At 44.8% G+C, this 27,597-nt stretch overlaps 1 protein-coding gene across 4 annotated transcripts in view; it reads left to right on the plus strand.

Moving 5' to 3' along the window:
• ZNF331 (zinc finger protein 331) overlaps positions 1 to 27,597 on the plus strand; it is a 61,931-nt gene that overhangs the window by 9,326 nt on the left and 25,008 nt on the right. The window contains exons 1-2 of one of the 4 annotated variants that reach the window (XM_031659270.1): positions 7,448 to 7,595; positions 8,442 to 8,503. The gene's annotated coding sequence lies outside the window, so the exon portion shown is untranslated. The other 3 variants (XM_031659271.1, XM_031659272.1, XM_031659269.1) reach the window with 3 other exon arrangements.

Here is a 27,597-nt window from a genome sequence, read left to right on the forward strand (position 1 = left end):
CCTCTGACTTCTGATTGTTATAGATATGGCCTGAGGGCAGGTGTGCTTATGAGGTATTTTCTAAAGTAGGCTGTGCACCTAGAAAGACCCTAGCTTCTCATTCTTATCCTCCTCTTTCCCCTAAACCAACATCCTTCCGAAAAAAGCACCCTTTGAGAGGAAGAATCATTTACCCATCTGAAAATCAAGGTTCAAGTGAGTTAAGCGATTAGTGTTTATAAGCCACGACTACTTTCCTTGCCCCTAAATATTCTCACTATAACAACTTATCCCAGTCATCCTTTCCAAAGAGCTGTGGGGGTTTCATACAGGGATATCCCTCAATGTACTCCCCATTGACCAAGTCTCTCTTCTGAATGTTATTCATGTGCCCCTTTGGCAAACTGTGTAGCTCTTTCTGTGTGCCCTGCTCTTCTAAGAATCTGATGATATAGGAAAATACCTCCGGGAGCTTAACATTAGTGCTTGATATTAGAATGTGGTTTGCCGAGGAAAGGATTCATTTTTTAAGTGGAATCAAACACCACCTATCTTTAGTCTTTTCCCTAGGCCTGATTTTCATATCACAGCCAGAAAGTAGATGGTTTGACTATGTGACAAGGTTGTCAGCTTTGTGAGGCTTGTAAGAGTGGAGTTTGAGCAAACTTCTGTGTCGTCAAAGGTATAAATGTTTTCCAAGTAATCAATACATTGAAATTTGTTCTGTTTACTAGGTTTTCTTTGAAGCTGACAGCTTCAGAGTTTTTTTTTTTTTTCCCCACTTGTTTTGCGTGCACAGTGAGAAGCAATGTGGTTTGATTTTGAATATGAGTTCTGGATCTAGGACGGAGTTGGCAAATTTTTTCTGTAAAAGGTTCGGCAGTAAATATTGTGATTTATGGGCCACATATAGTTCTGTATTTTTCTTTTTATTTAATTATTTGGATTATTGTTGTTTTGTTTATTAAAATGACATCCTTTTTAATTTTTATTCAATAGATAACAAATTATGTGCTTATTATGTACAACATTATGTTTTGATACGTGTTTGCGTTATGGAGTGATGAAACCAAAGTGAATAACACATCCTTCACCTTACTAGTTATTTTTGTGATTAGAACATTTAACATCTCTCAGCAATTTTCAAATACACATTGTTATTCATTATAGTCACCAGGTTATAAAACAGATATGCAGAATTTATTCCTCCTCTCTAGCCTTTGTAGCCATTCATCTCCCTGTTCCCACCCCTGTCCAGCCTCTGGTGACCATCATTCCACTCTTCACTTATATGAGTTGAGCTTTTTGACACTTAAATAGGTGAGATAATGCAGGTGGACCTTTCTATGCCTGGCTTATTTCACTTAATATAATATCCTCTAGGTTCACCCATGTTATCACCAATGACTGGATTTTCTTGGTTTTTAAGACTGAATAGTATTTTATTGTGATATATACCACATTTGCTTTACCCATTCCTCTACTGATTAACATGTAGGTTGATTTTTTGTTTGTTTGTTTTCCCCTTGGGTATTGTGAATAATACTGCATCAAATTGGGAGTATTCCTTCCTCTATAACTTTTTGGAAGAGTTTCAGAAGTGGTATTTTGTGGATATTTGGTAGAATACAGCAATGAAGCCATCATCAAGTCCTAGGCTGTTCTTTCATCAGAGACTGTATTACTTATTCAATCTTTTTACTCATTACTGATCAGATTTTTCTGTTTCTTCATGATTCCGTCTTGGTAGGTCGTGTGTCTCTAGGAATTAATCTTCTAATCTTCTAGGTTATCCAATTTTTTTGGCATCTAATTGTTCATCATAGTCTCGTGATTCTTCGTATTTCTGTGGTATGAGTTGTCTCCATTTTCATTTCTGGTTTCATTGATTTTTGAGTCTTCCCTTTTTTGTCTTTCAAAGTCTCATGGTTTTTCAATGTTGTTTGTCTTTTCAAAAAATCAACTCTTAGTTTAGTTAATCTTCCCATACGGTTTCTCTAGTCTCCATTTATTTTTACTCTGACCTTTATTCTTCCTTTCATTAACTATGAGCTTCATTTGTTCTTTTTCGGGTTCTTGAGAAGTAATGTTTGTTTAAGGTCTTTCTCCTTTCTTAATGTAGGTGTTTATTGCTATACACTTCCCTCTTAGAACTGCTTTTCCTGTGTTTCTCAAGATTTGAGATGTTGTTTCCTTTTGCATTTATTTCAAAATATTTTAAAATTAAACTTTTAATTTCTTCCTTGACCTACTGGTACTTATTATCACGTTGTTTAATTTCCACATATTTGTGAATTTACCTAAATTCCTCCTGTTATTGATTTCTAGCTTAATACCACTTGATTGAAAAAGATGCTCGATAGGATTTCAGTTGCCTTAAGTTTCTTAAGGCCTGTTATTTGGCCTAATATGTTATCTGTCCTGGAGAATGTTTCATGTGTGCTAGAGAAGAATATGTATTCTGCTGCTGTTGGGTGCAATGCTCTGTATACATCTGATAGGTCCATTTGGTCTAAAGTAAAATTCAATTCCGGTGTTTCCTTATTGATTTTCTGCTGAATAAGTTGTCCTTTGTTGAAAGTAGGATTTGAAGTCCCCTTCTATTATTGTATTGCAGTCTATTTGTCCCTTCAGATCTCGTAATGTGTGCTTTATATATTTACCTGATCCAATGTTGGGTACATACGTATTTACAATTGATACATCTTCTTCATGAATTGATCCCTTTATAATTCTATAATGACTTTCTTTGGCTTTTCTTATAGTTTTTGACTGAAATTCTATTTTGTCTGATATACGTACAGTTGACCCTTGAACAACATGGAGCTGGGGCAACAACCCACCATGCAGTCAAAACTCCACGTTTAACTTTTGACTCCCTAAATATTTACTAGCCTACTGTTGAATGGAAGCCTTATTGATTACATAAAGTCGATTAACACATATATAGAATGGTATATGTGTTATATGCAATACTCCTACAATAAAGTAAGCTAGAGAAAAGAAAATGTTATTAGGAAAATATGCCGGGCGCAGTGGCTCATGCCTGTAATAGCAGCTATTATAGCAGCCAAAACGGACTAAGACAACCTTATTGCTGAGACACAGTGAAAGGTCATTCAAGATCAGGGGGTGGCATCTTAAGTCCTAGAAGTCAAAAGTCTAAAGTGGGTCTCACTGGGCTAAAACCAACAAGTTGAAGACTGTGTTGCTTTTTGGAGGCTCTAGGAGGAATTCTTTTTCATAGCCTTTCCCAGCTTTTAGAGGCTGCCCAGAGTCCTTAGCTCATGAACCCATCCTGCTTTTTTTTTCTTTTTTTTTTTCTTTTTTGGATACGGAGTCTCACTCACTCTGTCGCCTGGGCTGAAGTGCAGTGGCACCATCTCAGCTCACTGCAACCTCCACCTCCTGGATTCAAGCGATTCTTCTGCCTCAGCATCCTGAGTAGCTGGGATTACAGGCGTGCACCACCATGCTCGGCTAATTTTTTTTTTTTTTTTGAGACGGAGTCTTGCTCTGTCACCCAGGCTGGAGTGCAGTGGCCGGATCTCAGCTCACTGCAAGCTCCGCCTCCCGGGTTTATGCCATTCTCCTGCCTCAGCCTCCCGAGTAGCTGGGACTACAGGCGCCCGCCACCTCGCCCGGCTAGTTTTTTGTATTTTTTAGTAGAGACGGGGTTTCACCGTGTTAGCCAGGATGGTCTCGATCTCCTGACCTCGTGATCCGCCCGTCTCGGCCTCCCAAAGTGCTGGGATTACAGGCTTGAGCCACTGCGCCCGGCCGCTCGGCTAATTTTTGTATTTTTTAGCAGATGGGGTTTCACCATGTTTACCAGGCTGGTCTCGAACTCTTGACCTCAAGTGATCCACCCGCCTCGGCCTCCCAAATGCTGGGATTACAGGTGTGAACCACTGCGCCCAGCCCCATCCTACACCTTTAAACCCAGAAAAGACAAGTCAGGTTCTTCTTCTATCACCTCATTCCCCACCTGTTTCTGTCATCACATGTTTCTCTTCTTCGGAACTCCCTCATCTACTTTTAAGGAACTTTGTAATTGCACCAGGCCCACCTGGATAATTCAGGGTAATCTCCCTGTCTGAAAGGTGGCTAGTTAGCACCCTTTAAGTCCATCTGCAACCTTATTTATCTTGCCTTGTAACATAACCTATTCCCAGGTTCCAGATGTAGGATGTGGATATATTCTGCCGGTAACAGGCCTGTCCATCAAACTTTCCTGAATGACTAGAATATACCCACTCCCCTATAACAATGGTCCTTTTTCCTTGCTAATCTTTTTTTAAATTTGGGGCTCCCTATAATTATATACTTTATAATGGGATTAATGAAAGCCTGTATCCAAAAAAAAAAAAAAAAAAAAAATTATTCCCCTGAAAGCACACAAAGAGGAAACTAAAAATTACCCTTATTTATTTATTTATTGAGACAGAGTCTTGCTTTTATCACCCAGGCTGAAGTGCAATGGCGCAAGCTGGGCTCACTGCAACCTCTGCCTCCTGGGTTCAAGTGATCTCCTGCCTCAGCCTCCTGAGTAGCTGGGATTACAGGTGTCTGCCACCACATTCAGCTAATTTTTGTATTTTTAGTAGAGATGGGGTTTCTCCATGTTGGCCAAGGCTGGTCTCGAACTCCTGACCTCAAGTGATCCACCTGTCTTAGCCTCTGAAAGTACTGGGATTACAGGTGTGAGCCACTGTCCGGCTGTAATTACCCATATTTATAGCATCCAAAGATAATTCCTGTTAACACTTAGTATGTATGTTTATTGTCTTCCCCTCCACCTCTAAGAATGTGTGTGTTTTGTTTCTGGAACATTGAATCCTATTAATCATGTAAATGAGGCAAAAACTCTCCAAATCATAGTTTGTAAAAGAAATCCAGCCCAGCCATGGGTCACATTATGTCTGTGTGCATGTGGAGAGAGGAGAGATGCCAGTCATGTTTCCTTGCTTTGAAAAATTAATCATTGATGAATATGAAAATACTCACTGGATACCTTACAAATATGGACTTTGGAAACATTCCCAAGGTTATATGTGCAAGTGACAAATATTGACTGTAACATTTCAAAGGTATATGAAATAAAATTAGATAGCAGTAGTTTAAAATGTTCTTTTTTTTTTTTTTGAGACAGAGTCTTACTCTGTCACCCAGGCTGGAGTGCAGTGGCACAATCTTGGCTCACTACAACCTCTGCCTCCCAGGTTCAAGCGATTTTCCTGACTCAGCCTCCTGAGAAACTGGGATTACAGGGACCCATCACCATGCCTGGCTAACTTTTGTATTTTCAGTAGAGACAAGGGTTCACCATGTTGCCCAGGTTGGTCTTGAACTCCCGACCTCAAGTGATCTGCCCACCTCAGCTTCCCAAAGTGCTGGGATCACAGACCTGAGCCACTGCGCCCAGCTGATAAGAATCTTTAAACTAGATTTTTAAAGGAACTATCATGTCTCTGTCTCCCTAATTAAAAGGAAATAGCAGACTTGTTACTTTTATGAAAATGGATTGAGATACGTTGTTGATTTTTAATAATAACAGCTACCTTATCTTAATTGTTATATATGACTGTGTGTTTCATGTAGATGATGCTGTTCAAACAATCATACATTGTACTATCTTTCTTGCAGTTTTACCAGTGAGGAAATTTTACCACACTGTGAAGTTAATAACTATCAGAGCTCAGATTAATACCCTCAAATCAGACCACAGAGCCTGTGTTAATTTCACCAAAACATCTCTGCTCAAATTATATGTACCTTTCTAACCTACCCTTTTCACTTGTTGATTCATCAGAACTTTTCTCAATTAATGTCAGTATTATTAGGAAATGTAGTCTATGTGTCATTGTATAACAGACCATGATTTAATCTGATTTTCCTTTACCCTCCACTGCAAGATTTTCATTTTTAAAAATTATTCTCTACCGGGTGCGGTGGCTCACGCCTGTAATCCCAGCACTTTGTGAGGCCAAGGTGGGCAGATCACCTGAGGTCGGGAGTTCGGGACCAGCCTGACCAACATGGAGAAACCCCGTCTCTTTTAAAAATACAAAAAAAAAAAAAAAAAATTAGCTGGGCGTGGTGGTGCATGCCTATCATCCCAGCTACTAGGGAGGTTGAGGCAGGAGAATTGCTTGAACCCGGGAGGCGGAGGTTGCGGTGAGCGGAGATGGCACCGTTGACTTGAGCCTGGGCAACAAGAGCGAAACTCCTTCTCAAAACAAACAAACAAAACATTATTATATAGAAATTCTGGGTAACGTCAGTGGATTACATCAATGTTAACCTTCCGGTTGTGGTATTATATACTACAATCACCAGCCGGGGTAACCAGGTGAAAGATACACAAGATCTCTCAATTTTATTTCTTGTAACTACATATTAATCTAAAGTCTATCTAATTAAAAGAGAAAAACATTTTCAGAAAAAAAGTATTTTGTGAATATACTTCAACATTGTGTACGACTATAGCTACTTCCTTGGCATAAATACCAAAAAGTGGGATTTTGAGTCAAAATGAGGCTGTGGTTAAGTACCTGTAACATCCTGTAGACCCTGTGACATTAGTACTTGGAATGAGAGCGTGACTAACCGGGCATAACTGTGGCCTGCACATTGTTTACAATCCAGCAAGCAAGAGATACCGAAAAGCAGCTCGGGCAGCCTGTGCTAGCTGGTGGCCTGCAGAGAATTCCAGGTGATGCTCCAGAGGGGCTAGGAGAGGATACCCTTCTGAGGACAGCCATGGCTCGCCCGGCACCACCCCACTCAGAGGCCAGACGGGGTCCCAGCTGGGGTGACACAGCCCGTCTCCCAGTTGGGAAGGGGCGTCTGCAGGGAGCAAGATGGACTCAGTGTGGGGCTGCCTGCCTGGAACGCGCCCTGAGGCCCTTGCCTGGGACCGTCCCGGACTACGTTTCCCAGAGATCATCCAGGAGTACGCCGTGCTGCCTGCTGGGACATGGGGCTTGGGGCTCTGGTCCCGCGTCCTCCTCTAGCCTCACCCCCCGCCCCAAGACCCCAGCACTGGGGGACCACTGGGTGCGTCTGCTGCTTTGGGAGAGGCGGAGGAGGGAGAGAGATGGGAGGGGTGCACACACACGTCTCAGTGTGTCCGCGTGTCAGAGTCTGTGCATGCGCACATGTGTGTCGGGCTCTGTTGTGCCTGCACATGCGTGTCGGGCTCCATGCACACATGCGTGTCGGCGGCTGTGCATGCGCACACGCCTGTCAGGGTCTGTGTGCCCGCACAGGCACCTCAACGGCTGAGCACGCTATGTATCGGGGGTCTGTCGTCGCTCACATACGTGTAGGGGTCTGTGCACACATGCGTGTCCGGCTCTGCTGCTGCTTGCGCGCTCCGGCAGCTCAAAGCGCGAGGCCCCGCCTGGGTCCGGGGTGCGCATGCGCGCTGGCCTCCATGGGTGGCGGGACCGAGTGTGTGACGCACTTGCGTGGGAGTACGAGGCTGACGCTGCGGCCCTGTCCCCGTAACCGTGACACGGGTGCACGCGAGCGTCATTGGGGGCAATGGGGGGCGTGCTCGGTGCGTGTTTGCACCAGTGACGCAACCGCTGCATCTCCGCCAGTCCGTGCAGGTGAGATTGGCGCCCATGGCTCCCAGGGGAGACGGGCACTGAGCTTCTGACGGTGACGCACTTGCTGGAGAGAGTGGGGTGACACAGCCGGGCTCGCCCCATAACTGGTGACCGGGGGTGCCCCAGAGGCTTTGGGTCGACGGAGCCCACACCTGTGAACCTCGGCAGTGCGTCCCGGGGACTCTGCTCTGTGAGGTGCAGTCTGGGGGTTGTGTGGGGCGGCGGTCAGGACGGGTCTCCGTGGCCCACGGATGCACCTTTGCACTGTGTGGGGTGGCGGGGCCCACAGCGTGGCCGTGCTGGGCGTTAGTGGGTATGAGGGGCGCAGATGTGTCTCGGGATAGCGTGTGCTGTGGTGAGGCTGAGCCGTCCGTGCAGGCTTGTGCTGGGATGGGTGATCGGGCCTTCTGGGTGACGCAGGTGTGTGTGACAGCGCAACCTGTGGCTCCAGCGCCTCTACTGCTTCCCCTGCCTTCACCTCTTAACCAAGCGTTACCTGCCTGAGAACAAGGGCCACGGAGGGACATGAGCCCCTGAGCCCCGCCGGGAAATTCACCAACAACAAGGCAGAAACAGCCATGAGGTGACGCTTTCAGAGCCAGAAGTGCTCTCCACTCGGGCCGCCTGACTGACAGGAGACGGTGGCCTCGGGAGTAGAATTCCTCCCATAGAGGAACACGTGCCTGATGTGGGAGACAGGGGGAGGGGCAGCTCCACGCTTCATCATCTCAGTCATCTCAGCTTGCTCTTCAGGAATCTCCCAGAAACTCCATCTCGGGGCCTTGTATTTCTCTTTGGTTTTATTAGATATGGCAGGTGTTACCCTTCTGGTTCTGTTTCCCCCAGGCCAGCAACCTTCAGGAAAAGCATCCCCGAGGAGGAAGACGAATCGTTAAACATCTTAAAGGGTCAGATGAGTATCCTTTTTTTTTTTTTCAATTAAATGATATGTGTTTATAAGACTTAAGACCAAACATTAAATGTAGATGACCAAGATCTGAGTCCTGTTTCTGCCTGTTAGCTTTTTGAGCCTTCTGAAGATAGGCTTGTGAGGAGGGTGAAATGCATTAACATGTGTAGAACCATAGACCCGCACGCTGGAGTGTGAGTGCGCAGTGAGTGCTGCTGTTATGTGCTGAGTCTGGATGTCTGTACATCAGGAGCAACGTACATATGAAGGTAACTGGGATGGGTGTTTGCAAGTTCACAAAATGAACCACAACCTCAAATGGTCTAGAACTATTCTCCTTAACCTGAGGGCCTTCCATCAAGTGAACCACAACCTCAAATGACCTAGAACTGTTATCCTTAACCTGAGGGCCTTCCTTTAACTCCACTTACAACTTTCCAAGGGACGTTGTGTATATATTTACTATATGTGTTTATCAGTGTTAGTGCATTGGTCCCCCACCACCACCACCCTAGGGAGATACTCTGTAATTTCATGGCATTAAGAAGAGTGTACATGCCCCAAAGACATTTAGACCCATTGGTCTAGAATTGAAGACTGTGTACCTTGACCACAATTATTGTTCAGGATGGTGGAAATGGTTAAGTAATTATACCACATTCATTTCATGGAATACTCTGCAGCTACAAAGAAGTAACTTTAGTTATAGCCATAAGAAAGAAGAATGCACCTGACATAATATTAAACACTACTAATAGTTATTAACAACAGTAAATGAAGGAAATCCTTCGATTGCCTAGAAATTCCATTGAATAAGATTTTTGTAAGTACCTTATCCAACATGACATTTTAATATATTATTTAGGATTATTCATGAGTCCTTCAGAAGAGAGGAGCCTGGCCACATTTACTGAGCACATGTTTGTACCATAGTCTCTTGTGTTTTGCACACACTCCTTAATTTATTCTTACGTTAGTCTGTTTCAGTTGCTATAACAAAGTACCATAGACTGGTGGCTGAAACAACAAACATTTATTGCTCACAGTTCTGGAGGCTGAAAGTCTGAGAAGAGCGTGGTCAAGTTCTGTTGAGGGCCCTCTTCCAGGTTGGAGACCTTCACCATCTTGCTGTGTCCTCTCATGGAGGAAAGAGATGCGAGCTCTCTGGGGTCTTTTTCATAAGGCACTAATTCCATTCCTGAGGGTTCCACCCTCATGACCTAATCAGCTCCCAGAGGCCCCACCTCCTAATAGTATCGCATTGAGGGATAGGATTTTAATGTAAGAATTTGGCGGGGAGGGGACAAAATGCTCAGTTAATTAAGATGCCTACAGAGGCAATTTAGCTACATTATTGTGTTGAGGGTCTGACTGTATTGCTGAAACCAAGCGAAAACATGTTTTAGAACAGGAAGGTTGTACCTGTTTCAGTGACACTTTTTTCTTTTTTTTTTCTTTTTCTTTGAGACGGAGTCTCGCTCTGTCGCCCAGGCTGGAGTGCAGTGGCTGGATCTCGGCTCACTGCAAGCTCTGCCTCCCGGGTTCACGCCATTCTCCTGCCTCAGCCTCCCAAGTCGCTGGGAATACAGGCGCCCACTACCAGGCTAATTTTTTGCATTTTTAGTAGAGACCGGGTTTCACCGTGTTAGCCAGGATGGTCTCGATCTGACGTCGTGATCCACCCACCTCAGCCTCCCAAAGTGCTGGGATTACAGGCGTGAGCCACCGCACCCGGCCGACACTTTTTTCAATAGTAAGCCTTATATCAGTTTATTTTTACTGCTTTAACAAATTACCACAGATTTATTAATACAACACAAATATATTATCTTGCTATCCTAGAGGTCAGAAGTCTGAAGTGGGTCTCACTGGGCCAAAACCAAGATGTTGGCAGGGATCTAGGAGGTGTTTGTGCTTGGAGGCTCTAGGAGATAGTCTTTTTTTTTTTTTTTTTTTTTTTTTAATTGAGATGGAGTCTTGCTCTGTTGCCCATGCTGGAATGCAGTGGCACAATCTTGGCTCACTGCAACCTCCACCTCCCAGATTCAAGTGATTCTCCCACCTCAGCCTCCCGAGTAGCTGGGATTACAGGCACGCACCACTATCCGCAGCTTATTTTTGTATTTTTAGTAGAAACAGGGTTTCTCCATGTTGATCAGGCTGGTCTCGAACTCCTGACCTCAGGTGATTAATTAGCCCACCTCAGCCTCCCAAAGTGCTGGGATTACAGGCGTGAGCCACCACCAAGCCCGTCCTGTAGGAGGTGTTTTATGTCCTTGCTTTTGCTGGCTTCTAGACGCTGCCCACACTCCTTGGCTCATGACCCTTTCTTCCATTATCAAAATTGCAAAGACAAGTCAAGTCCATTTTCTATCACATTACTCTGACCCTACTTCTTTCTGTTCATCTGACCCTCTTCTAATTTTGAGGACTCTGGTGATTACATTAGGCCCACTGAGGTAACTCAGGATAATCTTCGCTATCTTAGTGTCAGCCCATTAGCAGTTTTAGTCCATCTGCAACATTAATTCCCCTTTGCCATGTAAGGTAATATAATCATAGGTGCCAGCATTACCATATTGACATATTTGAGAGGCAGTGATTTTGCCTCTCATAGGCCAATCCATTCAGAGTTTCCTTCATGACAACAATGTACTAGCTCCCCCATAACCATAGTCCTTTTTTTTTTAATGTGGTATAATCATAATCATGTTCTTTTTTTTTTTTTTTTTTTTTTTTTGAGATGGAGTTTCGCTCTGCCCAGGCTGGAGTGCAGTGGCGTGATCTCGGCTCACCGTAACCTCTGCCTCCTGGGTTCAAGCAATTCTCCTGCCTTAGCCTCCTGAGTAGCTGGGATTGCAGGCATGCGCCACCATGCCCAGCTAATTTTGTATTTTTAGTAGAGACAGAGTTTCTTCATGTTGGTCAGGCTGATCTCGAGCTCCCGACCTCAGGTGCTCTGCCTGCCTTGGCCTCCCAAAATGCTGGGATTACAGGCGTGAGCCACCGGGACGCCTGGCCTATATTTCTTTTTTTATATGTTTTTGTTTTGTTTTGTTTTGTTTTTTCCTTATAGACAAGGTTGTGTTCTGTTGCCCATGCTGGAGTGCGGGGGGTTGATAATAGTTCACAGCAGCCTCAATCTCCGGAGTTAAAGTGATCTTCCCACCTCGGCCTCTCAAGTCCTTGGGATTACAGGCACAAGCCACTGTACCCTGCTCCTATCTTGTTATATTTCTTATAATAGGATTAATGCAGGCCTGCTGGAGGCAAAAAAAAAAAAAAAAAGTCCCTAAGGAGCCCTTAAAGAAGAATCTCCAAATTACCTATAATTGTACCCTCCAGAGATAATCACTGATTAACATGTTAAATGGCCAGCACTTTGGGATGCCAAAGCAGGATGATCACTTGAGGTCAGGAGTTTGAGACCAGCCTGGGCAACAGTGAGACTCCATCTCTACAAAAATAAAAAAATGAAAAAAATTAGCCAGGCATGGTGGTGCATACCTATAGTTTTAGCTACTCAGAAGGCTGAGGTGGGAGGATCACTTGAACTTAGGGGTTCCAGGCTGCAGTGAGCCATGATTATGCCACTGCACTCTAGCCTGGGTGACAAAGGGAGACAATGTCTCAAAAAACAAAAGAAAACAAAACAAAAAAACAACAAGAAAAAAACATTTGAAACGGTATTTATGTTTCTAGTCCTTTCCTTTGCCTCTAAGCATGTGCGTGTTTTGTTTTTGGAGTATTGAATCTTGCTAATTAATCATAAGTGAGCCAAAGACTCCAAATCTTCATTTATAAAAGGAATCCAACCCAGCCATGAATCTCATTACACCCGTGTGTGTGTTGGGAGGGGAAGGGCTATGCCAGTGATCTTTGCCTTGCTTTGAAATATCTCTCACATATTTCTACCGTATAGGATTAGACATACATCATCTGAATCTAACCTATGGCAACAACTGTTCAACAAAGACAGCCTTTTAGAATTAGATTACAGAATGTTAATGTTCCTTTCCCAGGGCATCACAATAATCACTGATGAACACTAATTACTGGGTGCCTTGCAGATACGGACTTTCCATGTAACATTAGCAAGATTATTTGTACAAGTAATGAATATGGGCTGTATAAGTAACATTTCCAAGATAGAAAAAGAATTAGATGACAGTATCTCATATGTATCTCCCTTATCCTGTGGAACACAAGATTCAGCCTCCTGCTAATGTTCTCAAATTGGCATCTTCTCAGATTAGAGTCGTTAAATTAGATGTTTTTTATGCAGAACAATGTCTCTGTCCCCCAGCTGCTGATGGAACATTTCCTCTTTATATTTCTTAGAATCTCTTTTGCTAATGTATTCGTTTTGTTAAATGAAATGAGTTTCATTCATAACATCAGACTCTGAATGTTATTTTTGGTTAATATTGATTACGCAGACAGCGGGTTCAAGGAAGGCACTTTTGTTTTTTTTGAGATGGAGTTTCGCTCTTGTTGCCCAGGCTGGAGTGCAATGGCACAATCGCAACTCACCGCAACCTCCGCCTCCCGGGTTCAAGCAATTCTCCCGCCTCAGCCTCTTAAGTAGCTGAGATTACAGGCAAGTGCCACCACACCCAGCTAATTTTGTATTTTTAGTAGAGACAGAGTTTTTCCATGTTGGTCAGGCTGGTCTTGAACTCCCGGCCTCAGGCAGTCCACCTGCTTCAGCCTCTGAAAGTGCTGGGATTACAGGTGTGAGCCACCGCGCCTGGCGGCACATTTTACCATTAGGAAAAAGAGGGGGCCAGGCGTGGTGGCTCCCACCTATAATCCAAAGCACTTTGGGAGCTGTGAGGCAGGAGGATCGCTTGAGCCCAGAAGTTCAAGACTGGGCAACATGGCAAGACCCTGTCTCTATTATGAGTTTTTTTATTTTTTTGAGATGGAGCCTCGCCCTGTCTCCCAGGCTGGAGTGTAATGGCGCGATCTCGGCTCACTGAACCTCCACCTCCCAGTTCAAGCAATTATCCTGCCTCAACCTCCCGAGTACCTGGGATTACAGGCGCGTACCACCATGCCCAGCTAGTTTTTTGTATCTTTAGTAGAGACGGGGTTTCACCATGTTGGCCAGGCTGGTCTCGAACTCCTGACCTCGTGATCTGCCTGCCTTGGCCTCCCAAAGTGCCGGGATTACAGGCATGAGCCACCACGCCCAGCCTCTATTATAAATTTTTTTTAATAAAAATTATAAAAAGAAACTGTTTTTAAAAGAAAAAAAAGGGAGATTGGCTGATGTGAGTTGGCCTTCGATAACAACAGGTAACTTCTATTACACAAATGTTACATATTATTGAGTGTTTTACATAGATTATCTTATTTGCCAGTTGTAACAATCATGCCCTGTAGTATTTTTATTCCATTTTATCACTGTTGAAACAGACACAATGAGGCTAACTGCCAGAGTTCAGATTCACATCTCAAAAGTTAGACCACACAACCTGTATTCTTAATTTCACCAAAACATCTCTGCCCAAATTATATACACCTTCTTAATCTACCTTCTTCACTTGGTAATTCATCATAAAAATTTTCTCAATAAGCCGGGTACGGTGGTTCACGGCTGTAATCCCAGCACTTTGGGAGGCCAAGGCAGGCAGATCACAAGGTCAGGAGATCAAGACTGTCCTGGCCACCATGGTGAAACACCATCTGCACTAAAAATACAAAAATTAGCTGGACGTAGTGACGTGTGCCTGTAGTCCCAGCTACTCTGGAGGCTGAGGCAGGAGAATCACATGAACCCGGGAGGCGGAGGTTGCAGTGAGCCAAGATGGCACCACTGCACTCCAGCTTGGCATCAGAATGAGACTGTGTCTCAAAAAAAAAAAAATTCTCAATAAGAATCAATATTATTAGGCCGGGCGTGGTGGCCTATGCCTGTAATCCCAGCACTCTGGGCGGCCAAGGTGGGTGGATCACTAGGTCAGGAGATCGAGACCATCCTAGCTAACAGCCTACAGTTAAACCTGTGAAACCCTATCTCTACTAAAAATATAAAACATTAGCCGGGCAAGGTAGTGGGCGCCTGTAGTCCCACTACCCCTGTAGCTACTTGGGAGGCTGAAGTGGGAGAATGGTGTGAGCCCGGGAGGCGGAGCTTGCGGTGAGCTGAGATAGCGCCACTGCACTCCAGCCTGGGCGACAGAGCTCCGTCTCAAAAAAAAAAAAAAGTCAATATTATTAGTATTCCTTGCCATCACATAGCAGACCATAATTTAATCTATACTGTGAGATATTTCTGTTTTTTCATTGCTGAAACAATAGTCTCTGGAAATCATAGATAAGATCAAGGATGGAATCTATGTCAGTATCCTGGCTGTGATACTGTACTGTAGTTTTGTTTTTTTCTTGTTTGTTTTTCTTTGTTTGTTTTTTGAGATGGAGTCTCTCTCTGTCACCCAGGCTGGAGTGCAGTGGCGCAATCTCAGCTCACTGCAACCTCCACCTCCCGGGTTCAAGCAATTCTCCTGCCTCAGCCTCCTGAGTAGCTGGGATTACAAGCTCCCATGGCCAGCTAATTTTTGTATTTTTAGTAGAGACAGGGTTTCACTATGTAGGCCAGGCTGGTCTCGAATTTGTGATCTGCCTACCTTGGCCTCCCAAAGTGCTGGGATTACAGGCATGAGCCACCGCACCTGGCCTGTGCTGTAGTTTTATAAGCTATCACTACTGGTGTAAGTCAGGTTAAGGGCATACCAGATCTGTCTCTATTATTATTTACAACTACATGTGAATCTACAGTTATCTCAGTTTTTTAGAAAAAGAAATAACTTTCCTAGAAAAACATTTTTCTTGATCACTCTGTCACGTACATTTGTGTACTTCTGTTTTCTTGTCTTTCTAACTGTTTCCTCCTCCTGGACCCATAAATTCCAAATGTGGAATTTTGAGTCAAAATTAGATGTTTGTGAGGGGCCCGCACTATACCACACCCTGTGACGTTAGTACTTGGAATGAGAGCGTGACTAACCGGGCATAACTGCTGCCTGCACATTGTTTACAATCCAGCAAGCAAGGGACACCGAAAAGCAGCTCGGGCAGCCTGTGCTGGCTAGCGGCCTGCAGAGAATTCCAGGTGACGCTCCAGAGGGCCTAGGAGAGGATACCCTTCTGAGGACAGCCATGGCTCGCCCGGCATCACCCTACCAGAGACTAGATGGGGTCCCAGATGGGGTGACACAGCCCCTGTCACATCCACTCATGGACACAATAGGCCACGCTCCCAATCACCCAGCCACAGTCCTAGACCAGTCACTGACTCACAGTCTGCCACTTGTATTTCCATTGTCTCTGGGCTTCCTCTGCCTTCACCTTCCAACCGTGTGGTACCTGCCTGAGAGCAGCAGCCCCTAGTGGGACATGAGAGCCAGGACCCTGTCATTAACTGAACCAACACAAAGGGCACAGCCATCGCCATAGATAACAGTGTTCAAGCCAGACGTGTTCTCCGTACAGGCTCCTGTGTTGCAGTAACAGGAAGCCTTGGGAGTGGGAATCCTTGTGGAGGGAGAGGTGACTAACTTGGTAGGTCAGTGTTGGGAGAACGACATGTTCTAGAATCCAGTAAATACAGGTTAGTCCCCAAGAACTCTGAAACTCACAAATGCCAGTGTCCTCTCAGTTCGGATTGGTTTCGGCCATGGCCTGGGGGCAGGCGTGCCCTGGAGGGTATTTGTTCATGCAGCCAGTGCTCCAGAAAGACCCTAGGGTCTTGTTCTTCCTTTCCCCTAGGCTGGCATCCTGCAGAAACAGCATCCTGAGGGGAAAAAATTATTATTTAGGTTGGTGCAAAAGTAATTGGGGTTTTTGCCATTACCTTTAACGTCAATTACATTTGCACTGACCTAATATATTACATGTCTTCAAGTCAGCTCTCCACATGAGGTACCTTTTTTGTTCATTAAATGATTTGTGTTTATATGACTTAGGACTCTTTACTCTTTATGGCCCCAGATACCCTCCCTAACAGCGGTGTATCCCAGTAATTCCTTCCCAGGGGGTGTGGCAAGGACCAGGCAGGTATATTCCTCCCCGTACCCCTGGTTGACCAGCCCTCTCCTCTGAGTATCCACAAACCCATTTGTCAAACTGTTGACGTCCTGCTGCGTGCTCTGGTTTTCTAAGATCTGATGCTACAGAAAAATCCCTCCTAGAGGTTCATGTTAGCACTTTATTTTACGGCGTGCTTGGGTAAGGAAGGGATTCGTTTTTAGGTGGAGTCAAACACAGATATCTTTGGTCTTTTCCATGGGGCTGATTTTTAGAGCACAAGAAAAGAGAAAGTTAGCTTGTTTGGTCTGTACCTGGCAAAGTTGTCAGTTTTGTAAGACTTTTAAGAGTGGGGTTTGAGCAAATTTCTTTGTCACCAAAGGCAGGGATGTTTTTCAATATGCAGTAAATCGAAATTTGTTCTATTGACTTGGACTTCTTTGGGCGGACAGCTGCTGTATTTTTTTCAGTTCCCCCTTTATGTGAGCTGTGAGAACCATATGGTTTAATGTTGAGTATATGTTGCCGAGGTTGGCACATGTCTTCAGTGACAATTTTTGTATGTTTATGGTCTACAGAGCCTTTGATCTGTGTATACACTGCGGATTAAATCAAGCTGACTCACAGATCCCTCAACTCACTGATAATCATACTTGCAATGAGAACATTTAAATCTACTCTCTTGGCATAAAGTACACAATATTACTCATTATATTGAGTCACCATGCTAGACAATAAATCTCCAGAAATTATTCCCACTCCTTTCATCTTCTCATTCCCCATCACCCTCCCAGCCCCTGACAACCACCTCTCTTCTTCTGTAAGTTTGATTTTTTTTTTTACCATGTAAATGACATCATGCATTTGTCTGTGTCTAGCTTATTTCACTGAGTACAATGCCCTCCAAATTTATCCATGTTGCCACAATAACAGGATTTCCCTCTTTGTAAAAGCTAGATAACATTGCATTGTGTTACCTTTACCACACTTTCTTTATTCATTCCTGATGAGTATGTAGGTTGATTCCTTATCTTGACTACTGTGAATAATGCTATCTTGACCACACTTTCTTTATTCATTCCTGATGAGTACGTAGGTTGATTCCTTGTCTTGACTACTGTGAATAATGCTACTGCAGTGAACATGGGAGCACAGGTATCGCCATGACATACTAATTTCATTTTCTTTGGATATATACCCAGAGTGGGATTGCTGCGTCATCTGATAGTTTTAGTTTTTTGAGGCATCTCCATAGTGTTTTCCACACTGGCTATACTAATTTACATTCTGACCAACAGTGTACAAGGATCCTCTTTTCCTCACAGCCTCGCCAACATGTTATTTTTCTTTGTTTGTTTTTTAATAAAAGCCATTCTTACACGTATGAGGTGATATCCCATTGTGGTTTAACTTTGTGTGGCCCTGAATAATAGTAGTGATCTTGAGCAATTTTTCACAGACTTATAGCAATTTGTATGTGTTCTGTCAAGAAATAGCTGTTCAAGTTTTCTGCCCATTTATTATCAGGGTTATTTGGTTTTTTGCTGTTGAGTGGTTTGAGTTCTATGTTTTGTTGTTTTTGTTTGTTTGTTTGTTTTCTAGACAGGGTCTTGCTCTGTCATCCAGGCTGGAGTGCAGTGGTCATAGCTCACTGCAGCCTCTACCTCCTGGACCCAAGTAATCCTACCTCAGCCTCCCGAGTAACTGGGACTACAGGCACATGCCATCATGCCCTGCTAATTTTTCTTTTCTTCTCTACTCTTTTTTTGAGATGGAGTCTCTCTCTGTCACCCAGGCTGGAGTGCAGTGGCACAATCTCGGCTCACTGCAACCTCCGCCTCCTAGGTTCAAGTGATTCTCCTGCCTTAGCCTCCGAGTAGCTGGGACTACAGGCGCATGCCACCACGCCCAACTAATTTTTTTTTTTTTGTATTTTTAGTAGAGACAGAGTTTCACTGTGTTAGCCAGGATGATCTCGATCTCCTGACCTCGTGATCTGCTCGCCTCGGCCTCCCAAAGTGCTGGGATTATAGGTGTAAGCCACCACGCCCAGCCCATGCCCAGCTAATTTTTCAATTTTTTGTAGATATGGGGTCTCACCATGTTGCCTAGGCTGATCTTAAACTCCTGGGCTTAAGCGATCCTCCCACCTCGGCCTTCCAAAGTGCTGGGATTCCAGGTGTAAGCCACCATGCCCAGCCCTATTTTGGATATTAACCCCTTATCAGATACATGGTTTGCAAACAGTCTCTCCCAGTCTGTAGGCTACCTTTTCATTTTATTGTTTCCTTTGCTGTGCGGGACATTTTTAGTGTGACGCAGTCCCATTTACTTATTTTTGCTTTCGTAGGATGATCTTCTGGTGTGATAGCCAAAAACTCATTGCCAAGGGCGATGCGAAGAATTTTCCCTATGTATTATCCCAGTAGTTTTACAGCTTCTGGTCATACTTTTATGTCTTTAATCCATTTTAACTTCATTTTTCTTTTTTTCTTTTTTACTTTTTTGAGACCGAGTCTCACTCTGTCACCCAGGCTGGGTGTGGCACAATCTCGGCTCACTGCAACCTCCGCCTCCCAGGTTCCAGTGATTCTCCTCCCTCAGCCTCCTGAGTAGCTGAGACTACAGGCTCCCGCCACCACACCTGGCTAATTTTTATGTTTTTAGTAGAGACGGAGTTTCCCCCATGTTGGCCAGGCTGGTCTTAAACTCCTGACCTCGGGTGAGCCACCACGCCTGGCCTCATTTTACTATATGAAGTAAAAGAAGGGTCCAGTTGCTTTCTTCTGCCTGCAAGTATCCAGTTTCCCAACACCATGTATTTAAGAGATCGTCCTTTCCCCGTTGTGTGATTTTGGCACCCTTGTCAGAGATCATTTGACCATGAGTTTGGATTTCTTTCTGGGCTCTATTCTTCCATTGTGTGTTTTCGTGCCAATGTTATAACCGTAGTAGGTCTGTTGCCCCGTGAGCACGGCATATCTATACAGCAGGTTGCAGCAAAGACAGAAGGTTTAGTGTCAGGCTGCAGAACAAGGAGGTGGGATGAAAATGAAATCCGTCTTCCCAAGGAGTTTGGAGCTGGGGTTTTTAAGGGTTTTAAAGTGTGGAAATCACTGGTTGAAGAGTGCAGGGTGCAATCATGAGAAAGGAAGATGAAGAAACTATTCTCATGCTGATTCTGTTGCTCTGTGGATGTCTTCAGACTGCTTGGCATCAGCTATTTCGCTGGAATTTGGGACCTGAGAAACATCTTACGCAATTCTTAAAAGCCTAATGATTCCATTCTGTCTATGGGAACAGTGGGAACTCTGTCTCAAAAAAAAAAAAAAAAAAAAAAAAAACTTAAAAATCTTTTCATATTGTTTTCCAGTCTGTATTTTACTTATTTTTTGCTCTAATCTTTATTATTTCCTTCCTTCCTATCGTTGGACTCCATTTGTTCATTTTCTGGTTCCTTGAAATGTTTGTTTGAGATCTTCCTTCTTTCGTGATATAAGTATTTATTGCTATAAACTTCCGGCTTAGAACTGCCTCTCTTGCATTCTTCAAGATTTGAGAATGCTGTGTTTACATTTACGTTTGTCTGAAAATATTTTTACAGTTTCTTCCCCGGCCCATGGGTTGTTTAGCAGCACGTTGCTTAATAGCCACGTATTTTTTAATTTACCTAAATTTCTCCCGTTACTGATTTCTAGCTTCATGCCCTTGTGGTTGGAAAAGATCATTCACATGATTTCAGTCATTGTAAATTTCTTAAGATTTGTATCCTGACCTAGCGTGCTCTGTCCTGGAGAATGTTTCATGTGTGCTTGAGAAGAATGTAATGCTGCTGCTGTTAGAGAGACGGTGCAGAATACAGCCATTAGGCACATTTGGTCTAAAGTGTCATTCAAGTCCAGTGTTTCCTTGTTGATTTTCTGTCTGAATGATCTTTCCTTTGTTGAAAGTAGGATCTGAAGTTCTCTTCTATCACTGTATTAAAATCTAACCCTCCCTTGAGATTTCTTAATGTTTGCTTTATGTATTTAAGAGCTCCAGTGCTGGATGCATACCTATCTATAATTAATGTATCATCTTGACTGATGGACTGATTTTATTATCTAATAAATAATTATTATATAATAATTTATTATATAATAATAAATAAATAATGCCTCTCTTTACAGTTTTTGATTTAAAGTCTATTTTGTCTTTTTTTTTTTTTTTGAGATGGAGTCTCGCTCTGTCACCCATGCTGGAGTGCAGTGGCCTGATCTTGACTCACTGCAACCTTTGACTCCCAAGTTCAAGCGATTCTCCTGTCTCAGCCTCCTGAGTAGCTGGGATTACAGGCGTCCCCCACCAAGCCCGGCTAAGTTTTGTATTTTTAGTAGAGATGGGGTTTTGCCATGTTGGCCATGCTGGTCTCAAACTCCTGACCTCAAGTGAGCTGCCCACCTCAGCCTCCCAAAGTGCTGAGATTACAGGCGTGAGCCACCATGCCTGGCCGTTAATCTTTTTTTTAATTTTCTTTTTTTTGAGACAGAGTCTTGCTCTGTCGCCCAGCCTGGAGTGCAATGGTGCAATCTTGGCCCAACCTCCGCCTCCCGGGTTCAAGCACTTCTCCTACCTTAGCCTCCGGAGTAGCGTGTACCACTATGCCTGGCTAATTGTTGTCTTTTTTAGTAGAGATGGGGTTTCACTATGTTGGTCAGGCTGGTCTCGAACTCCTGACCTCATGATCCACCCACCTTGGCAACCCAAAGTGCTGGGATTATAGGCTTGAGCCACCGCGCCCGGCCAATCATTTTTAAAAATTAGGACTCCCTTAACTTTCATTTCGTGTAATGGGATTAATGCAGGCCAACTGCAAAAAAATTCAGTCCTTTAAGGAGTTCATAAAGAAGAATCTCAGAATTAATTACCCATAATTCCATCTAGAGATAATTACTGTTAATCATATTTTGGTATATATGTTTGTAGTCCTCCACTTCCCATCTAAACATGTATTTGCTTTTGTTTCTGGAACCTTAAGTCCTTCTAATTGATAAAGTAAATGAATCAAAGACTTTCCAAGTGGTGGTTTGTAAAAAGCATCCAGCCCAGCTACGGGTCACATTAGACCCGCGAGCGTGTGGGGACGGGAGGGACGTGCCAGTGATCTTTGTCTTGTTTTGGAAAACCTCTCATATGTTTACACCTTATAAGATTAGAGACACATCATCTGAAACTAATCCCATGGCAACAAATTATCAAAAAATATAGTGCACCCTTGGAGTGAGTTCTGCATCTGTGGATTCAACCACAGACGGAAAATATCCTTGGGCAAAAAAATAGGATGTTTGCATCCTATTTTACAGACGCAAACATCTGTATTGAACGTGTACAGACTTTTCTTCTCATTATTCTAAACAATACAGTATGAAAAATATTAGCATTAGATATTTATAAAGAATCTAGAGATGATCTAAAATGTACAGGAGGATGTGGATAGGTTATGTGCAGATACTACACCACTTTGTCTAAGGGTCTTAAGCATTCAAGGATTTTGATATCCAGGGGGGTTCTGGAGCAAATCTGGTTCTGGAACAAATGGCTCTACAGCCTTTCAGAATTAAATTTTCTATTATATTAATGGTTCTTTCAAAGACCATGACAGTAATCACTGATGCCTGTTGTACTTGTACAAATATGCTTGTACAAGTAACGTTTCCATGATTATATGTACAAGTAAAAAATACCCACTAGACAAATAACAAATCCAAGATAAGTGAAACTGAGTACGATGGCAATTAAAATGGTTTGCGTGAATGTCCTGTAACACATAGAACACATGATTCATCCTCTTGCTAATGTTCCCAGTTTGGCATCTTCTAAGATCATATTATTTGAGCACAATTTTTGATGCAGAATCATCTCTCTTTTCCCCTGCTTGCTTGTCAGAGGAACATTTACTCCTTATGTGTCCTAGAATCTTTTCACCTAATGTGCTTAAACAAGACAAATTTCGTTCTTAACATCAGGCTCTGAAAGTTCTTTTTGGTTAGCATTCACTATATTGACAGCTGGTTTGGCAAGTACATGTTTTAGTATAAGGAAGAAACAGCAGGCCAGGTGCAGTGGCCCTTGTTTGTAATCCCAGCACTTTGGGAGGCCAAGGAGGCAGATTGCTTGAGCTCAGGAGTTCAAGGCCAGCCTGGGCAGCATAGTGAGACCCCGTCTCTACAAAAAAAAAAAAAAAAGAAAAAAATTACAAAAACTAGCCAGAGGTGGTGGTGTGCACCTATAGTCCCAGCTCTTGGGAGGCTAAGGTGAGAGGATGACTTGAGCCTAGGAGGCAGAGGTTGGAGCCTAGGAGCCTAGAATCAGTGTTTGAGATTGTGCCACTGCTCTCCAGCCTGGGTGACAAAGCGAGACCCTGTTTCAAAAAAATTAAAATAAAAACTGCAGATGAGTTTCTTTTTTAAAACTGGATTCAGGATCAGTGTAATGTTACTGATCTTCAATAGTAACCGCAAACTTAAAAAATCTTTACATATTACTGTATGTATTAGATATTCTGATAATTAATAGTTGAGACAGTCATACCTTACAGTATTATTATCCCAATTTCATTAGTGAGGAAACCAGCAGTTAATAAGTGTTAGGGCTCAAATTCACATTCTGAAAGTTATACTATAGAGCCTGTATTCTTAGTTTCACCAAAATATCTCCTCCCAAATTATACATACCCTTTCTTTTTTTTTTTTTTTTTTTTTTTTGAAGTAGTCTTGCTCTGTCGCCCAGGCGGGTACTTTCATGGCGGATCTCAGCTCCTGCAAGCTCCGCCTCCCGAGGTCCCATGTTCTCCTGCCTCAGCCTCGAGTAGCTGGGACTTCCTGGCACTCCATGCACAAAGCCCAACTAATTTTGTATTTTGTGAAAATAGAGAGCGGGGTTTCACCGTGTTAGCCAGGATAGTCTCGATCTCTGACCTCGTGATCGCCGATCTCGGCCTCCCAAAGTGCTGGGATTACAGGCTTGAGCCACCTTGACCTTGATTTTTTTTTTTTGAGACAAGAGTCTTGCTCACATCACCCAGGCCTGGAGTGCTGTGGCGGGATCTCAGCTCACTGCAAGCTCCGCCTCCCGGATTCAACCATTCTCCTTCCCTCAGCCTCGGGTGCTGGGACTACAGAAGCCGCCACCTGCGCCCGGCTAGTTTTTTTGTATTTTTAGTAGAGGCGAGGTTTCACCGTGTTAGCCAGGATGGTCTCGATCTCCTGACCTCGTGATCGCCCGTCTCGGCCTCCCAAAGTGCTGGGATTACAGGCTTGAGCCACCGCGCCCGGCCTACATACCCTTTCAAACCTACCTTCCTCTCAGTAACTAATGATACATTCTTTCAATTAACATGAATCAGTATCACTGTTAGTAAATGTATTTTATGCCATTATATAGCAGACTAATTCATTCTGTACTCTACTGTGATATTTTCCTCTATCTTCTGCAAGATTTTCATTTTTAAAAATTACTGTCTTGGATGGGTGCAGTGACTCATGCCTGTAATCCTGGCCTGGGCAACAAGAGCGAAACTCCGTCTCAAAAAAAAAAAAAAAAAAATTACCGTCTTGAAATTTGCATAACATCTATGGATGGTGTGAATGTCCTGGCAGTGATGTTATACTGTATACTGCAATCACCAAATGGGGGTAACCAAGTGAAAGTTACATAGGCTTTCTCAGTATTATATGAACAACTACCTAAGACTCTACAGTTGTATCAATTTCAAAGAAAAACTTCCAACACACAAGATAATCTCCAAACATATTGGGCATACATGTGTGTACTACTATAGCTGTTTCCTTGGGATAAATTCTAAAAAGTGGGATTTTGAGTCAAAATGAGGCTGTGGTTAAGTACCTGCAACATCCTGTAGACCCTGTGACATTAGTACTTGGAATGAGAGCGTGACTAACAGGGCATAACTGCGGCCTGCCCATTGTTTACAATCCAGCAAGCAAGGGACACTGAAAAGCAGCTCGGGCAGCCTGTGCTGGCCGGTGGCCTGCAGAGAATTCCAGGTGACGCTTCAGAGGGCCTAGGAGAGGATACCCTTCTGAGGACAGCCATGGCTCGCCCGGCACCACCCCACTCAGAGGCCAGACGGGGTCCCAGCTGGGGTGACACAGCCCGTCTCCCAGTCGGGAAGGGGCGTCTGCAGGGAGCAAGATGGACTCAGTGTGGGGCTGCCTGCCTGGAACGCGCCCTGAGGCCCCTGCCTGGGACCGTCCCGGACTACGTTTCCCAGAGGCCCCCAGAACTTAAGGCGCTGCATGCTGGGACACGGGGCTTGGGGCTCTGGTTTCCCCAGACATGGTCCGGCGTACTCCTCAAGCCTCTCATCCCTTCCTGAAGCCTCTGTGTGTTTGGGCCTGAGTAGGGCATTCGCTTCCTGGGAGGAACCCAGGGGTACATGCCAAGCACTGGGGTAGGGGGACCGCCGAGTGAGCCCGCGGCTTCGGGAGAGGCCAAGGAAGGAAGGAGTGGGAAGAGTGCGCGCACGCGTGTCAGTGTGTTCATGTGTCAGCGTCTGTGCACGCGCACATGTGTGTCGGGGTCTGGTTGCACATGCGTGTCAAGGTCTGGCCACACACATGCGTTGGGGGTCTGTGTGCACGCACACATGCGTATCGGGGTCTGGGTGTACATGTGTGTCGGGATCTGTGTGCACGCACATGCGTGTCGGGCTCTGCTGCTGCTTGCGCGCGCTCGCAGCTAGGTGCTCGAGGCCTCTCCCGGGTCCGGGGTGCGCATGCGCGCTGGCCTCCATGGGTGGCGGGACCGAGTGTGTGACGCACTTGCGTGGGAGTAGGAGGCTGACGCGGCGGCCCTGTCCCCGTAACTGTGACACGGGTGCACGCGAGCGTCATTGGGGGCGATGGGGGGCGTGCTGGGTGCGCTTCTGCACTGGTGACGCAACCGCTGTGTCTCCGCCAGTCCGCGCAGGTGAGATTGGCGCCCATGGCTCCCAGGGGAGACGGGCACTGAGCTTCTGACGGTGACGCACTTGCTGGAGAGTGTGGGGTGACACAGCCGGGCTCGCCCCATAACTGGTGACCGCGTCTGAAAATAACGACGGAGCCCACACCGTGAAATCCGTGCGCCCCGACTCTACGAGGCAGTCTGGGGTTGTGTGGGCGGCGGGTTTGCGGACTGACCGCGTCTGATGCACCTTGCACTCCGTGGGTATGGCCTAGCGCGGCCGCAAGGGGCGCTAGTGGGTATGAGGGCAGATGTGTTCCGGATAGCGGGGTGCCGTGGCAGCTTGTCGGTCTGCAGGCTTGTGCTGGGATGGGCACCCGGGCCTCGGCGACGCAGGTGTGACAGCAAACCAGGGCCCCGCCACTCACTGGCTCTCGCCTCACTCTCTAACCAAGCGCTACCTGCCTGAGAACAAGGGCCACGTGAGGGACATGAGCCCTGAGCCCCCTACCGAAATTCACCAACAAGGCAGAACAGCCATGAGGACGCTTCTCAGAGCCAGAAGTGCCTCCACCACGCCTGACTGGACAGGAGACGGTGGCCTCGAGCAGAAATTCTCCAGAGGTCACTGCCTGATGGCATGGGGCAGCTCCACGCTTCCATCATCTCAGTCATCTCAGTTGTTTCTTCAGGAATTTCCCAGAAACTCCATCTCGGCCTTGTATTTCTTTTTGGTCAGAGTTAGATATGGCAGGTGTTACTTGGTTCTGTTTCCAGGCCAGCAACCTTCTTCAGGAAAAAGCATCCTCGAGGAGGAAGACGAATCGTTAAACATCTAAAGGGTCAGATGAGGTCCTTTTTTAATTAAATATATGTGTTTATAAGACTTAAGACCAAACATTAAATGTAGATGACCAAGATCTGAGTCCTGTTTTGCCTGTTAGCTTTTTGAGCCTTCTGGAAGATAGGCTTGTGAGAGGGTGAAATGTACTGCCATGTCCAACGCACTGGAGTGTGAGGCAAGAGGAGGCTACAGGTGGCTGAGTCTGGATGTCTGTACATCAGGAGCAACGTACATATGAAGGTAACTGGGATGTGTGTTTGCAAGTTCACAAAATGAACCACAGCCTCAAATGGTCTAGAATTGAAATCCTTAACCTGAGGTCCTATTTTGTTGTTGTTGTTTGTTTTCATTTTGTTTTGTGGGATTGTTTTTGGAGACAGGGTCTCACTCTGTTGCCCAGGCTGGAGTCCAGTGGTACAATCACAGTTCACTGCAGCCTTAACCTCCCAGCCTCAAGTGATCCTCCCACCTCAACCTCCCAAGTAGGTGGGACCAATTTTTGTATTTTTTGTAGAGATGGGATTTCACTATATTGCCGAGGCTTATCTCGAATTCCTAAGGTCAAGCAACCTGCCCACCTCAGCCTCCCAAAGTGCCAGGATTAGAGGCATCAGCCACCATGCCCAAGCTGTTTTGTGTGTGTGTGTGTGTGTGTTTTTTTTAAAGAGATGGGGTCTCACTTTGTCACCCAGGCTGGAGTACAGTAGTGCAATCACAGCTCACCATAGCCTTGAATTCCGGGGTCTAAGGGATTTTTTTCTGCTTTCCCGCCTGAGTAGCTGGGGACTATAGACGTGTGCCTACAGGTCCAGCTGATTTTTTTTTTTTTTTTTTTTTTGAGACGACGTTTTGCTCTTCTTGCCCAGGCTGAGCTGGAGTACAATGGCATAGTCTCAGCTCATTGCAACCTCTGCCACCCGAGTTCAAGCGATTCTCCTGTCTCAGCCTCCCAAGTAGCTGGGATTACAGGCACCCACCACCACACCCAGCTAATTTTTGTATTTTCAGTAGAGACGGGGTTTCACCATGTGGGCCAGGCTTGTCTCGAACTCCTGACCTCAGGTGATCCTCTCACCTGGGCCTCCCAAAGGGCTGAGATTACAGGCATGAACCACTGTGCCCTGCAAGGTCTAGCTGATTTTTAACTCCATTTATAATTTTCCAAGGAATATTGTATATACACTTACTGTGTATGTTTATCAATGTCCTTTTTTCCCCCCCGAGGAGATATTCTGTAATTTTGTGGCATTAAGGAGGCCATGAAAGACATT

Source organism: Papio anubis, chromosome 20 (assembly GCF_008728515.1).
Source record: "Papio anubis isolate 15944 chromosome 20, Panubis1.0, whole genome shotgun sequence".
Classification (NCBI taxonomy): Eukaryota; Metazoa; Chordata; class Mammalia; order Primates; family Cercopithecidae; genus Papio; species Papio anubis.